Here is a 17,350-nt window from a genome sequence, read left to right on the forward strand (position 1 = left end):
CTCCTGCAGGAAAGCCCCCAGCCCTCAGCCATGTGGCAGGGATCAGAAGATGTGTGGGAGCCAGAACTCAGCCAGCCCCTCCCCATCCACAGCCCCCCCCCCCACGCACACAGTTCAGTGGAGACAGGAGCCCCTCCATCTGCACCCAAACCCCACTTACTGCCACAGCTGTTCCTGGGGCTTGATGTCCTCATTAGGGTCTGAGACAATGCATTCATAGAGGAGGGGGGACGTCTGTCACATCTACTGTACTGCAGGCACTACCTGCTTCTCACGTCTACTGTGACTGTCTGACCCCTGACTAGAATGGGAGCCCAGGAGGGCAGGGAATGTAGCCTGCTCTATTCACTGGATTATAGTCTGTGCCCAGCACAGTGCCTGCACACAGTGTGTCTTCACATGTCATCGTTGAATGAACCCTAAACAGCTCTTCCACGATATCTACATGCACCTGGGTCCCCTCTGCCAGCCCCCATGGCTCCCTGCACTGAATACGCCCCGAACCCTGTAGACAGAATCTCAAATTTCCTGTAAACATGCAAAAACAGCAAAGCCCTAGTGCACGAGGTCAGTGAGGTTGTGACAATGACATTCTTATGGCGGGGGTTGGAGGAAAATCGCAGATGAGGAGAATGGAGAACCGCTGTCCCTCCAGCAGATCTTTCCACAGGGCTGGGCACAGGACGAGCACCTTCCATGGAGGATCCCACTGGAGGCAGTTCTGCTACCGCCATGCTGATCAGAGGAGGAAACTGAGGCTCAGAGAGGTGTGGTGGCATTCCCAAGACTCACAGCGGGGAGGTGGTCAGGTCACAGTGTGCATCAGGTGTGGGGAGGCAGAGAGCTCACTGGCAGAAGAGCAGATCCAGTACCTGCTGGGGGGTGGCAAAGGCTCGGTATGTGAAGAAGAACGTTTGAACATAGCGGTGGTCCTCGCCCAGGAAGGCGGGCACCAGGTGCTCCATGAGCCTCTGTAGGTTGCCTGAATGGATGTCTCCATTGTGTGGGTGTCATCTGGGTTCAGGAAAGACTCGTTTACACTCTAGGAGGAGAAAGAGGAGAGACACATGGTCAGTGGCACCACCATGAACCAGCAGGAGAGTCCAGGCTGGAGCTCACGTCCAACTGCAGACCCAGACAGACTTCCCATGAGTGCCCTGGGAGCAATGCTGTTCTCCATGAGAAAATGAGAGCTTGGAAGGGAAGAGAGTTTCAACAGGGAAGAAGTCACAGTATCAGGACCTCAGGCCACTTTGTTATCTGCATACTGACAGCACCTGTCTGCGTTAAGGGAATTATCTATTGAGTCCTGATCGACATCCCACACTAGAGATGAGAACACAGATGTGTAGCCTGCCTTGGGAGGGATCAGTATATTAGGACACATGCGGCTTTCACTGCAGACTGTTGAAATGACCAGAGAAAGGATTCACGACAATGTCCTGGAGCAGTGAGGAGCTGAAATGTTGTCGTAACCGGCCTCCTTTCTGGAACGTGGTATAGCCTGATGAGGCCCCAGCTCCTGACCTGGAGGGCCATCGGACTCTGTTCCTTGAGACAGTCAGTTGCAGAGAAAAGGACATAATAGCAGGAGACCCCCATTCTTTCTGGGTTATAAACAGCCACGGTCATGATCACGAAGACCGTATGCAAGACTTGCAGGAGTGGAAGGAGACAGTCAGATCAACTGCTCCATGGACACCTGGTGCAAGAGTTAAAGAAAACTAGGCAAAATAGCAAAATGCAAAAACAACTTGGACATAAGCTTACCTGAAATAGTATCAAATTCTATTTTCTGATGTTCAAGCAAACATGTGACAGTGACTTTGCCCCTGGCCATGGCAGGGACTGGGCAGTGAGAGATGGGTTAGAAAAGAAACGGGGTCCCAGTCGTTTGGGGGAGCAGAAGTCTGGGCACCTCAAACTTCCAAGCCATGGAAGTGAGGGGGTGAATGTGGCCTGTGGCCCCGACACACTCACTGGCCTTTCTTGGGCCCTGGGAGTGGAGTCTCCTCTGGGCCTACCCTCACCTCAGGAAGCACTGGCCCTTGCTGGTAGTGAGGGGCCCATGATTTGTGTGTAAAGAGGGGTGGAGTAGAGGACCCCCTCCATGAGATCCTGCTAGTGTCCCACAAGGAGCTCTGTGCAGACAGTGCACGCAGCCAGCAGGAAGCATCAGAGTCTGGCCTGGCCATTGTTCGGGCTGTTTGTGCCCCACATGACCCAGAGCACACACAGACCCTGATGTCCCAGACTTCCCCCCAGTGAGGACAAGACACGATAGCCCAAAGGCTCAGGAGTAACATTCAGCATGGTGACAGCCACCCCAGTAGTTGCTTTATCACCCACCAGCCGTGACCTGAGGTGAGAACATGATGGGACCACCAGGTTTACAACCACCCACTCTCCCAGGGTGGGTCTACTCCTCAGGTCCCCATCCCCCTCACACTGAGGACGAGGGTGTGTGCAGCTGCCCAGGGGCACTCCCAGTGCTGGCCTGGCCTGCCCTCCCCTGGGCCGCCCTGAGATACCTTTGGGAACCTCTTGCCAATGGCCAGAGGTGTCAAAGACGAGGGCTGAACCAGTGCCTGAAGCATCGACAAAGCCTCCCAGTCTGGGGTATCCTAAGGCTACCACCCCAGGAAATCAGGACACAGCAGAACATCCTGATTTGTCAACTGTCTCAGACCAAGTGACCGAGGAAGGGGCTGTCCCTAGAATGTAGGTGCCTGGTTACCGGGTTCTGATTTCTGTTGGGAGTCTGTTGTCAAAGAAGTGAGGTCACTTCCTGGTATCCCACTTCCTGTCCCCTCTTCTGTGGACAAGACTGCAAATGCCCCTGTGGGCATCTGACTGCTCACCGTCCTTCTCCATGACCCCTCTCTATTGTCCACACGTCCCCCAGCACGGCCGGACCACACCCCTGCAGAAGGCCTGGGTGCAGCCACTTCCCAGCTTTGAGGAGGCCCATCAAGATTCACAAAAAGCTCTTTCTTCTTTCCACTTCTGGGACTTGCACAAAGCACTGTGTCACTCGTGACCTCCTCAGTGTACCCTCCTGTACAGTGGGGATCAATCAAGCATCTATTCCCAGGGATGTCATCAGGCATGAGTGAGGTAATCCTTAGAAAACCTATGGGCTGGAGTCATGTGGAGCAAGTGGACAACTGCAGAGATGAAATCCGTGGAGCTGTGGCATGGAGCATGACTCACAACTAAAGACAGGCCTGTGGTCCTGCCACACAATCTCATGAATGTCACTTTCCCTCGTGGCTTCATTTCTCCATCTGCACCTGCAGCGGATTACAATTGCATGAATTCACATATTGTTTTCCTCCTTAAAACCTCACAATGGCTTCATGTTTACTTAGGTTCAGACTCAAGTCCCACATCTGTACCTATGTGGTGGGAGCCCCCTGAATGGTGGTCCCCACCATCTGGTACACACGTCCTTGTAGAATCCCCTGCTCTGGAGTGTGGACTGGACTCAGGGACTCACTTCTAACCTACAGAATACCAGCAGTGAAAAGATGTCACTTTCTAGGTTTCCTTGTAAAATAACTATGACTCGAGTCTCGCACTCTCTCCTCTGCTATGTTTCCTGTTTCTTTTCTCTCTTTTGCTCTCTTAGATCCCTTGCTCATGGGAAGCACATGTTCTTTTATCCATGTCCCTAAGGAAAGGCTCTTATGGTTTAGGACCTAGAGAAGGTCATGGACAGAGGGAACTCAGGCCCTCAGTGTCAACTAAACCTTTCCAATAACCATGGGACTGAGCTTGGAAGTGAATTCTACACCAGTTGAGCCTCAGGTGAGACCGCAGCCCTGTTATCATGGCACACGTCTTGGTACAAGCTCCTAGCCGAGTGCTGCTGGGCTGCTGGCTCACCTACAACATGAGATGGTAAATGTTTGTTGCCAACAGCACCTGAGTTTGGGGTCCTGTTTCCACATAGTAATAGATCACTAACACCATGTTCCAGACCCCAGAATCTGCCCATGCCCTTCTGCATTTCTCCTCTGTCCTTTCAAGCTCTCTCCAGCCTCACTGGCCACCTTTTGAACCTCGTCTCTGACTCAACTCACTTCTGTATTAAATTCCCTGCACAGTGGCAGCTTTCTGTGGCACACTGTTTCCAGACATGTCCACTGATAGTTCCCACTTGTCATTCTGCTTGCATTGTAAATGTCATTGCAGGGAGGCCCTTCAGGTCCCCGATGTGCTTAAGCTAGCCCTGACTTGCAGCATCGTGTCTCACTGATGTACCATTCACTGTTTTTCTGCTCATGTTTATATCTGTGGTTTTGTTCCTCTCCCCTTGTAGGCTGAGAGCTCCTGGAGGACAGAAACCTTGTCTGTCTTTTTTCATTGAGGCCCCGAGGCCTAACTCAGCCTCTGGAACAAGGGAAGTTCTCAAGGCATAGTTACCGAGTGAAGAAATGAGAGGATCACAGACTAGCTTACCTGCGACACACCAGTTTCTTTACAGCAGACACACAGAGATGTCATGCAGACTAGTTGGCCTCAAGATTTTCCCAGTCCACAGCCTGTTGGTTCCATGAGGTGGCAACTGTCTCTACTTTCTGCCCTGGATTCCAGGGCCTGACTCTCGTGCTCAATCAAAGCTCCCTGTAATACTGCACTTGGCAAGAGGTTAATATTTCATTGCCTGGTGCTCTGCCTGCACAGGTTATCACTCTGCATTATGTCATGATCCTCAGTCTCCCTCACATAACAGTCTGCAGCCCAGGAAAAGAGTAAACGCCATGGTTCTGCTCATATCCCAGGCCCCTAGCCCAGCACCTGGTAATGAATAGGTGCCAAGTATGGGTGAATGAATGACCTTGAAGCACATGATGTGACAAGGTAAATGCTACTATATTTAAAGTTGGGATCTCCTGGGAAAGCCTGGATGGGATGTCACCATGAACATGCTGCTTGATAACCTGCCAGCCTTTTAATCCTGACTGTGTTCCCACTGCATTTTCCAGCCAGGACCTGACTGGGCCCAGAATTTCCCACTATTGCCATCCCACCTTGACTTCTTTTGCTCACTTTGTGCTTCCTGATTCTCCTACTGTGTGTTTCTTTACTCTCAGTCTCAAGGAACACCTCTGAGTCCCTGGGGTAGACCATTGGGACTTTCTTCTCTCAACAACCTGCCATTGCCTCTCTCTTGGTTCTGCATATGACCTTGACTTCAGTGTCAAAGGCATCCCCAGGTAAGTGACACCCCAGCATGATGACCTTGGGGGTCCACACTAACCAAGGTAGTCCCCTTTACCACATCTCTTCCAGCATTCAGGGATAGGGGATACAGACATATAGGAGGAAAGGGGGGTCTCATGACATATTAGCTAGTGGATGATTACAAATTCCTGATGAATTAGTAGAAAATTTTGGTTTATTGGTTCTGCTTGGTAGGAACAAGAGAATGTAATAACCAAAAATATATATAATCTGCCAAATTCTGGTACAAATGACAAATAATTATCTTAACAATGTGACCACATGTATGCATTTCTTGTATGTTTAGGACTATCATTTAAAAATATGGAATTTCAGGTAAAGCTTACTCTCCATTTTAGGGATAGCTCAAATGAGAATGTTCTATTACTCATTTGTTTGCTTTTTAAAAATCCTTTTTAAGAAAGCCCAGACTCAGGTAGCTTAATGTTGAATTCCACCAAACATTTAAAGAAGAACTAATATCAATACTTCTTAAACTATTTCAAAAAATTGAAGTAGATAGAATTCTCCCAAACTCATTCTACGAGGACAGCATTACCATGATACCAAAACCAGACAAGGACATGATAAAAAAGAAAACTACTGGCCAATACCCTGATGAACATAGATGCAGAAATCCTCAATAAAATACTAGCAAAGCAAATTTGACAGCATGTGAAAATGATTATACATCATGATCGAGGGGGATTTATCCCAGGGATGCAAGAATGGTTCAACATATGCAAGTCCATAAATGTGATACATCACATCAACAGAATGAAGGACAAAAACAATAGATGCAGAAAAAGCATTTGAAAAATTTTGACATCACTTCATGATTAAAAACTCTCAACAGAATGGGAACAGAAGGAAAATACCTCAACATAATAAAGGCCATATAAGAAAAACCCACAGCTAACATTATCCTGAGCAGGGAAATTTGAAACCTTTTCCTCTAAGAACAGGAATATTAGGATGCCCATTCTCATCACTCCTATTTAGCATAGTATTGGAAGTTCTAGCCAGAGCGATCAGGCAAGAGAATGAAATAAAAAACACCCAAATTGGAAAGGAGTCAGTTGAGTTATCCCTGCTTGCAGGTGACATGATCTTATACACAGAAAAACCTAAAGGCTCCACAAAAAAACTGTTAGAACTGATAAATGAATTTACTAAGGTGGCAGGATATACAATCAATATACAAAAATTGGTAGTGTTTCTATATACCAGCAATAAACTAGCAGGAAAAGAAATCAAGAAAGCAATCCCATTTATGATCACTATCAAAAAAATAAAATACCTAGGAATTGATTTAACCAAGGAAATGAAAGATTTCTACAAAAAGAACCACAAATCACGACTGAAAGGAGTTAAAGAAGACACTAAAAGGTGGAAAGACATTCCATGCTCTTGGACTGTAAGAACTGATATTGGGAAAATGTGCATACTACCCAAAGCAATCTACAGATTCAATGCAATCCCTTTCAAAACACCAATGGCATTCTTCACAGAAATAGAAAAAACAAAACAAAACAAAACAATCCTAATGTTCATATAGAACAACAAAAAGACTGTGAATAGCCAAAGCAACCCTGAGCTAAATAAATAAATAAATAAATAAATAAATAAATAAATAAATATAGCCAGAGACATAACACTACCTGACTTCAAAGTATACCCCAAAGCTATAGTAACCAAAACAGCATGATGCTGGCATAAGAACAGACACACGGGCCAGCAGAACAGAATAGAGAACCCAAAAATCCACCTACATACTTATAGCCAACTGGTCTTTGACATAGGCAACAAGAGCATACATTGTGGAAAAGACAGCCTCTTCTATAAATATTGCTGGCAAAACTGGAAATCCATGCATAGAAGAATGTAACTACATCTGTACCTCTCTCCATATACCAAAATCAACTCAAAATGGATTAAAGACTTAAATATAAGACCTGAAACTACAAAATTCCTAGAAGAAAACATAGGGGAAACACTGTAGGATGTAGAAGTGGGCAAAGATTTTATAAATAAGATCTTAAAAGCACAGGCAACAAAAGAAAAAAAAAAGATTGTATAAAACTAAGAAGCTCTGCACAGCCAAGGAAACAACAGAATGAAAAGACAACCTATAGCAGGGAAGAAAATATTTGCAAACTATATGCCTGATGAGGGTTAATATCCAGAATATACAGGAACTGAAATAATTTAACAGTAAAAAAACAAATAATCTGATTAAAAAATGGGAAAAGGAGCTGAATAGACATCCCTCAAAGGAAGACATATAAATGGCCAACAGACACATGAAAAAATGCTCAACATCACTAAGCATCAGGCAAGTGCAAATCAAAACCACAATGAGATATCATCACACCCCAGTCAGACTGGCCACCGTCAAAAAGACAGAGAATAACAAATACTGACAAGGATACAGAGAAAGTAAAACCTTTCTACAATGTTGGTGGGACAATAAATTAAAGCAGCCAACATGGCGTTTCCTCAAACAACTACAGATATAACTGCTGTACAATCCAGCAATCCCACTGCTGGGTATGTACCCAAAGGAATGGCAATCATCATGTTGAAGGGATACCTGCACCCTCACATTCATTGCAGCTGTATTTACAATAGCCAAGAGTTGGAACCAACTTCTATATCCTTCAAAGGATGACCAGATAAGGAAAAATGTGATATATGTACATGATGGAATGCTACTGAGCCATAAAAAAAGAATGAGACTTTGCTATTAGCAGGAACATGGATGAGATTGGAGAAAATTAGGTTAAGTGAAATAATCCAGACACGGAGAGAGAAATACCACATGTCCTCACTCATAAGTAGTAGCTAAATAATTAATAAATAAATAAAAAAGAAAGAAAAAGGAAGAAACAACAATCACAATAATACTCTGAACTTTCAAAAGGAGAGAACAGAAATATGGTTATTGGAGGGGAAAGGCAGAGGATATGCAAGGTCCGGGAGAAATAGGTTAATGAACAGAAAGGATGTGCATGTTTTGTAGTGACGACTATGTCAACTATCCTGATTTGATCATCACATATTGTACACAGATACTGAGCGTCAAAGCTGTATCCCACAAATATGTATAATCAATTACGTCTCTATGAAAAAGAAAAGTCAAGTATACTGTCGCTCTTTTAGTTCTTAAGATATCAGAAAAGTAGGTAAATTTGAATTGGAAAGCTTGCCCTCCAATAGGGAAATTCACCAAAAAAAAAAAAAAAAAAAATGAGGAAAAGAGAACTGTGGTTATTAGAAATGGGAATGTGGGAGCAGGAGGGTCATCTAGGAACTGGATAAGGGTCACAAAGAATAGTCATGTTTTCTAATGATGAATATACTTATCCTGATGTGATCATTACATATTGTTCACAGGTATTGATATTGAACTCTGTACCCCACCAGCATATATAATCAATTATGTTTCAATAATAACAATAATAATCATAAAATTAGGACAAACTGTGAAAGTATTTTTTCTCCACTAAGATTCTATGGGGTGTGTGGAAATGGTAAATTTCAAAAACAACGATGTGCTATATCTCGTAGCATCTCCCAGCTCCCTTTCTCTGGTAATGAACTAGCTTCTGTTTTTGCCTTATTCTTGATTTTAACATACTCAGAATCCTTCACCATGAAGCATGAAACTTGCTGATTGGGTAGATATTGTCTTTCTAATGTTATGACTAATTTTTGCTCGGAATTAATTTTTTCATTACTGATTAAAAGCCTTTTCAAATGTCAATATTGAGGTGAGCACATCTTTTCTACTTTCCTTTATTTTGGTGAGTTTGATTGTGTTTTAAAGTCAAATCGTCTTTGCACTGGACATAGCACTCCCGAATGATTCATCTCACATCTCCTAAGTATAAAACTATTTCCCCACAGCTACAATGCCATTATCATGCCTTAGAAAACTAACAATAATACCACAGCATCAACAAAATTATCCATATTTAAGTTTTCATATTGTTGCATAATTTTTATGCCCCCCCGCCCCCCCAACTCAAGATCCAGTCAAGGTTCTTGCACTGGTTTTCATACAGCTCACACCATAGGCTGGAGTCAGCTTCCTTCCCATAATCATTAAGCAAACAGTTTTTTGTTTGTTTGTTTTCTTTTTTATGTCTATGCCCTTGTTTACAGACAGTTTTGCAATCTCCAGCTCCAAGATTTATGTAGAAAAAACATTTCCAGGTCATTTTGATAATGAATCTAACTCTGAGGTCTCATCACCAGTGTTTGGACCTTCAAATTGCAATTCCCAAAGCTTAGATCTGGTGTGGTTACTGCAGGAGACCCTTGCTTTCACCTCCTGGTTACCAAGATTTGGGTACCCTGTTCCTTGATGAAACTTCAACGATTTCCCATCTTTCTTGGAGAGTTAATCAAATAACTTTTTAAAATTCAAGTTAACTTATCCAATATTTTGTTGCGTTTGTAAGGGGAAAGATTGCTTAACCATAGTTTAGCATTTGTGTGTAGAAAGCTAATTTCAACTTTATTAAACATAAGATTTATGAAAAACGAGTGGATACACTTAGGTAAAACAATATTTTTAAGTGCAGAGAGAGCTTGGGCATGTGTAAAGATAATCTAATTGGCAACAAAAGCATCAAATAAACAGATGCTCTGATGTCAATGACAGTAGAGATTACGAAAAATAGGTATTTTTTAGCTCCTTGATGATTTGAGTCCTATTTATATGAAAAAATTTGATTTGCATTGGAATTTAGTGTTTGAAGTATCAATATTTGTGTGTGTATACAGTAGCTCCCCCTTAATAGCAGGGGATACATTCCAAGAACTCCATTGCATGCCTGAAACTGCAGATAGTACTGAACCCTAAACAGCTGGTCCCCAAATTTCAATGGATGGACTTATAATTTTTCAAGTTGGGTTCATTGGGAGGTAAACTTATTGTACATAGAGGACCACCTGGACTTACAATGGTTGGACTTAATGATTTTTTGACTTATGATGGGTATATCACGATATTAAATGCATTTTTAACTTATGCTATTTTTGAGTCACCATGGGTTTATTGGGATATAACCTCCTTGTATGTTCAGGAACATCTGTATATACTATGTTTTTATACTAATCATACATACCTATGATAAAGTGTAATTTATAAATTGGATACAGTAAGAGATGAACAACGCTAGCTAACAATAAAATAGAACAATTATAACAATGAAAACACATTTCTGTTCACGTTTTCCACCCACAAATTTAATGCCTTTTCCATCTTAAAGTGCTCATCATGCACCGTGGCTATAACTTTTGCAGTCTGAGGTGTGACAGCAAAACTGGCGTGGATTTCTTTTTCCTCTTTCCAATTTCACAGATAGAATATTCATTCTTACCCTAGATCTTCGCAACTTCAGCACACGATTTTTTTTCCTCTTTCCTTATTAAGTGAGAACTTGAGCCTTTTCACTTAAAGGAAGTTCTTCCCAGATTCTCTTAGGCATATTGGAATTGCCAGCATCACATCTCTTGCACTTTGGGGCCATTCTGAAGTAAAATAAAGGTTACTTGAGCACAAGACCTGCAACACCATGACAGTTGATTTGAAAGCCAAGGTGGCTACCAAGTGACTGACAGGCTGGGAACATAGACAGCTTGGATACACTGGATAAAGGGGGGATTCACATCCCAGGGCAGGACAGGGCAGGATGGAGTGAGATTTTATCACAGTAATCACAAAAGTATGCATTGGAAAACGTATAAATTGTTTACTTCTGGAATTTTCTGTTTAATATTTGTGGACTAGGATTGACCATGGGTACATGAAACCAGAGAAAGTAAAGCAGCAAATAAGGAGGGACTGCTGTGCACAGTTACATGTGCTGTGCACATTCACAAATGCGTGTTAAATTCTTTTTAGTCTAATTCTCATTACTTGAAAGCATTTTTTTAACCTAATTGGAATTTTAACGAAAATTTTGATATAGTTTCACTTGATTAAAAATTTGCTGTAGAGAGCTTGTCCTGGAGTCTGCATTTTTAATACGAGCATTCTATAATTTCCATGTATACATTTTTTTTTTTTTTTACTTTTTTAGAAGAGAGTAATAAAGTTAGCAGATATTTACTGATAATAGAAACTTGTTTTCACAGCAGCTTAGGTTTTCATTAGGTCACTTTCTCATGTAAATACAGATACATTCAGCTGCATCAGATAAATTATCTTCATAATTTTATGTATCCCCTAGACACACCATATTTTGTGAAAAGAGGATTTAGCAAATATTCTAAATTCTTTTTTTCTCTTAAATTCACTGCCTTCTACATAAGTACTGGGCAGGGAAATGACAATTATATTCTAAGGTTAATAAAATAAAACATGTATCTTGGGGACATGTGAAAAATAGATTATATCCAAAGCACTGAATACAAGAAAGAATCATTTTATTGCCATAACCCTGAAGAGTAATTTTGGGAAGGCATCTATGAAAGATTATTTCCTCTAAGGGACTAGACAAGGGAAAAATAAAATAAAAAGTAGAGTAGCTGAGATAAATAGTACATGAACCAATCCATGAAAATGATAAACAACTCACAGTGCAGGACACTTAATGTGTCAAAGGGAAATAAAAGAAACAAATAAAAAGAACAGAGAAGTCATGAGCAAAAGTTATACAAGTGCTTTTCTAGCTGAAGTTGCTCTCCCTTGCTTGACCATTACTGTGTTTCCAAATCGAATCCCCCAGTCTTCTCACAGTGGATGAGTGAAAAAGCCTTATCATCAGTCATGAAACTGATGCCGTATTTATTTAAACTCTGAGTGTACAAAAGGGACGGATGGCATCCCACCTCATTCCGTATCACCCGACTCTAACGTTTCATTCCAAAAAGCAAAACAGCTCCAACCAGTCATCATGATCCTAATTGTATTTTAGAAGAAAGCAGTTTGAAACTAGACCTTTCCACTCTCTGAAATTATTTTAAGGTAGAAAAACACTGTCACAGACAGACAGGTATTTAAGCACATGGAAGAAGTGAAATAAATGTTGCATATTTTTTTCAGAGACTTTAAAATGGTATGAAATAATTAATTCCAAGCTATTCAAAATTACATTTCATTTAAAAAAGTAAACCCTAGTCACCTAAATTAAAATAACCTTCTCATTCAGAACATGGCCAGTTTCCCTTTTTCTTAGGAATAAACGGAAATGTACTTGATAGAGTTTGGATATGTTGTCCCCACCAAAACTCATGTGGAAACCTGATCCCCGACGTGGCAGTGCTGGTAGCTGTATGAGTCATGGAGACGTGGAGACGGATCCCTCATGAATGGATTAATGCTCTCTCTAGGGGGTGAGGGTCCTGAGTGAGATCTTGCTCTGTTAGTTCCCGTGAGACCTGGCTGTTTAAAAGACCCTGGCACCTTCTCTCTCTCTCTTGCTTCCTCTCACCATGGGCCCTGCTTGTACCCACTGGTTTCCTGCCGCTTTCCGTCATGAGCAGAAGCAGCCTGAGGCCCGTGCCAGATGCAGCTGTCCCAGAATCGTAAGCCAAATAGACCTCTGTTCTTTATAAATTACCCAGTTTTAGGTGTTCTGTTCTAGCAACTCAAGACAGACTAAGACAGTACTTACAGAAACAATTCAGTGGAGTCACTTCATGAATGTGATTTTAAAAATCCTATAATTTGCTATATTAGGTTATATAATTTGAATTGTGCTCAGATTAATTTTTAAGAATTACCATTCGAATATCAAATTCATATTCATTATAACATACACAGTATTAAACATTTTCCATTTCTCCCTTGAGAGTATCTCAGTCTCAAGAATTTAAAACTGCTCACACTTTTGAATTCTTGTGATGTACCTTTTAAATTTTTAGTTAAACGTTGTCTCCCATTCTTAACTTAGTGACAAATCAACTTTAGTGTGATTTAAAATAATAAATTTTAAGATTGATCCAATTATAAATGTACAATTTATTTCAAAGTTAAGGTCAAAGTTAAAGCATTTATTTCCTAACATTTGTCTCAAAATTATATTAAACTTGAGAAGAAAACACTATGCAAATCTTATGTTGTAGTGTTAATGAACAACATATGGTGACTAATGGTCTTTCCTTTCCATGATTGCTAAGAGCAACCATTTCAATGATCAAAGAATGAACAGCTTTAAATTTATGGGGAAATTTATGGTTAAATCCTGTACTGCTTTTTCCCAACCATAATGTCATTCATTCATTTAAGACACATTTAAGGAACAGATCCAATATGCTATAAATTTTGTCATGCACTGGGAATGCAAATGTGAGAAAATTCATGGTCAAAATTGGTGGACAGCCACTCAGGAAGGCTGTGACATTACGGTAGGTGCTGTAATCTTGATTTTATCAGTCTGATGTACACTGGGAAGGTCTAACTCAGTCTCAAGGCATCAATGAAAGATTTGCAAAATACGTGGTGCCTCTGCTGAGACTAAAATATCTTCTGCAGCATGTGTGTGCATGTAGATTAAAATGTTCTTCTCCCAAAATAGTGTATGTGTGTACTTTTTAAATCTTCTCCAGTATAATTGTAAAATAAAAATCTAGAAGTAAAACTCATCTAGAAAACAAAAGAAAGCAACTGTGCAATATTTCCTATGATTCCAATGGGTTAAGACTGACCATTTTCAGCATTATTTAAGTGTAGACAACTCAGACATTCTAAATCCTTGTGATTAAACATTATAATAAAAATATATTGGTGAGAATTTAATAGCACTGTTATCCATTACTCCCGATTATCACTAAATGACTAAGTTTGGTGAAATTCTCTCTGTTTGGCCCACGGGTTTTTTGTTATTTTTATTGCTGTTTTTGTTTGGTTTTGGGTTATTTTTCCCCCTCCAACAACTAATTTGTTTAGAAAATTTAATAATATTCTTTCAACTTATCATGGAAAGAAGCATAACTGGATTTTTCCCTTGAGCTAGGACATTTCTGAATACTGAAGCAATATTCTTTAGAATTTTTTAGGTAGATAATGGGCTGTGAAGGATGAAATATAAAAGAAATCTAATCATGCTTTTACTCTTAATGTAAAAGTCAGCTACTTATAATTTCATTCATTTGTTCGTTAGAACAAGTTTCCTTGATTACTATGGTTCATGTGCTATGCCAGGTGAATGGATAAATAAATGCAGAAAAGTTTTGAAAACTATATGAGGATTCTGCAATTTGCCTAAACTGCATTGTGGTTCTGGTGGCAAATACACTGAACAAATCACGTGATTGTACCTCTTTTTCCCTTTGGTTTTGACCATTTGGTAAAAAACAAGACTTTGAAGCAGCAGATCTCATCAGAGGTTATCTGGCTTTCCTCAGGACCAGGATGTTGCTGAAAGTTTACCTGCTCTGAGACAGGATCCAGACACTTGATAGTAAATTACCCCAAAATAATTGCCTTCAGAAATGGTTCCATTTGATGACTTTTGGTCAAAATTAGATTTTATTTTTTCATTAACTCAATTCAGAAATGTTACATGTGCTGAGAGTCTTGCTAATGAAATAAATGGCTAAGAAATGTTCATTTGCAATTTTTGTTTTTGCCAGCCAAAAAAGATCATGCCTGTCTTTCACATACTGAGAGCCTGAGTTTTGTTCTCCCCCAGAAAGATTATAATCAGAACATATGGCCAGTGAATTAAGGTATTAGAAAATGTTACAGACATAGCCACATACTGCTGCCATTACACCTGTGAGAATCTTGCATTTGTTGTAAAATATAAATTTCCCTAGACTTACAATGATTTTACAGTTTCTCAGCGGGTTTATTGAAACTGAAGTGGAGAATGCTGTGACTTGTGCTGGGTCACACAGGTACTTAATGGCCTGCAGCAGGAGATGTTCCCAGCACTCTTGACTCCTGATCTAGTGTTCTTCTAAAGGCCAACATGTGTGACAGGACAGGAAGTTTGTTCTTTATTTTATTTTTATTTATTTCTTTATTTTATTTCATTTATTTATTTTTTAAATGTTACTTCTCAATATACATTGTAGTTGATTTTCGTGCCCCTTTACCCATTCCTCTCCCACACGCACCCCTGCCCCCCATATCATATCTGTTCACTTGACTTAAATAGTTCAAGGAATTTTTGTGGTTATTCTGTCTTCTTCCCCCCACCCTTGATTTGTTTGTCTGTTCATTTATTTATTTATTTTTAGCTCCCACCAATAACTGAGAACATGTGGTATTTCTCTTTCTGTGCCTGACTCGTTTCACTTAATATAATTTTCTCTAAGTCCATCCATGTTGCTACAAATGGGAGTTGGAACCAGCCCAAATGTTCATCATCCGATGACTGGATAAAGAAAAGGTGGTATATCTACGCAATGGAATGCTATTCTGCTATAAAAAAGAAAGTCTGTTTTTTTAAAAAAAATTCACCATTAGCACGAAGAATAACATATAGATGAAAATGTTTGCCTTGTTTAGACAATATGCCATATCACCATCAAAATATTCTCACTAGAAGTTAAATGCTTCTCTTTCCATATGATGCTGCCTAATTTTTATGAATACTGAAGACCTACGTAGCTGTGTTACTCAAGCAGCGAGCATGTCCTTATTCTGTAACATGCAAAACATGTTAGGAGTGAAATAAATACATTTTGTAAATGCCAATAGCGTCTCTCCACTGACTTGATCTGCAGCAGCACTTTCCATATATAGGGATGGAAAACACAGAACAAAGTTCTCTTCCAAACCCTCCATTCTGCAGCTCCCCTGAACCCCACCTCCAAAGCCATGGAAGACTCTCATCAGCCTTGACTGTCTCTCCTACTGGATACAGCCCCACACTCCGTAGTAATACAATGTCCCAAAGTGTCCGTAAAAATGAAACAGATTTGGCAAATGACATGAAACTTGTTTAAATATCCTGGGACTAAACCCCCTTGCTTACAACCTGATAGTTACTATTTTCTTCTTCATACCTCACTCTCTTTATCCAGAAAAGCACTGAAACATTTATTTTAATAGCTTGGTACTTTCTTAATGAGAGAGTACAAAAGCAAATTAACTATTTTTTGACATAAGGATATTACAAACAGCCATCATGATACTCTATGGCAATGAATTTTGAATTTCTAGGTTTCTTTTTCTCTGTCCATTGTTATGACTTCATTTCTCCTGCTACCGGTGCCTATGGATGGTCTGGCACTCAAGAGCCTCCTCTTCCCTCACTATATACCCCTCATTCTTCAAGTCTTTGCTTCTAGTATCCCATTTTATGTGCTGTAAGCTAAAAAGCAGGGGATTAAACACGTCAGGGGTGTGCACATGAAGTAAGTATCTGTAGAGCTGTACAGGGTCCAGGTGGAAAGGACGTGGGACTGCTGTTGTTGAAGCCTGCTGTCCCTTTTGTTAAGTCCTGGGTGTGGGCTGCATTGTGACACCTAGCACAGAAGATTTGGGCAGATTCAATGGAACCAGTATCTCTGTTTGTTTCCTGCCTAAGTCTGTTACATTTCAAGTGTGATTCCCCTGAGATCAGAACACAGGGGTTAGTCTTCTTTTTGTGACCTCAGGTGAAAGCAGCTCAGGTCAGAGTTGCAGGAGATAAGTAAGTTGTTCTTGAAGTGTATGAAGAAGTCAAGCCTCCAATCTATTTTCAGAAGAAGCCCGACTTTGGTAGAGTCAGGATCTGGAAGCCAGGGGTGGGGGAGAGATAGGGGATGGAGGATTGGCCTAAAGTGGAAGCAGAGTCCAGGTGGTGTAGAGAAGATCTCTCAGCAATCAGAGGACATGGATGGAGGTCTGGTTGTCTGAATATTCCTACCTAGGAGTCTATTTTTCTATCAGCAGAGTCCGTTTCAGTTAGTTTGGGATTCTGCTATGATTTTCCAAGATTTTGAGTAGGAATCATGAAGTATTTGTCAGCACAAGTCCAATATTGCAACCTTGCCAGCACCTGCCTAGGAATAAGAGGTGGGTTGGCCTGTCCTGGGTGAGGTTGTGTACCCCTCGTTCTTTCCCCTGGTAACACACTGATTCCTATGCTGAAAGTGAGCTGGTTATGGGGTTGGATTTTCCCTTCTTTGTTACATTCTCATTTAAAATTAACCTCCATTTCAAATTCGTTAA

The 17,350-nt window shown here is 40.9% G+C and overlaps 1 pseudogene; it reads left to right on the forward strand.

Moving 5' to 3' along the window:
• Nucleotides 1–623: 623 nt before the first annotated feature.
• LOC134366511 (uncharacterized) overlaps nucleotides 624–17,350 on the forward strand; it is a 33,798-nt pseudogene continuing 17,071 nt past the window's right edge.

The sequence above is a fragment of the Cynocephalus volans genome, chromosome 18 (assembly GCF_027409185.1).
Source record: "Cynocephalus volans isolate mCynVol1 chromosome 18, mCynVol1.pri, whole genome shotgun sequence".
In the NCBI taxonomy this organism is placed as follows: domain Eukaryota; kingdom Metazoa; phylum Chordata; class Mammalia; order Dermoptera; family Cynocephalidae; genus Cynocephalus; species Cynocephalus volans.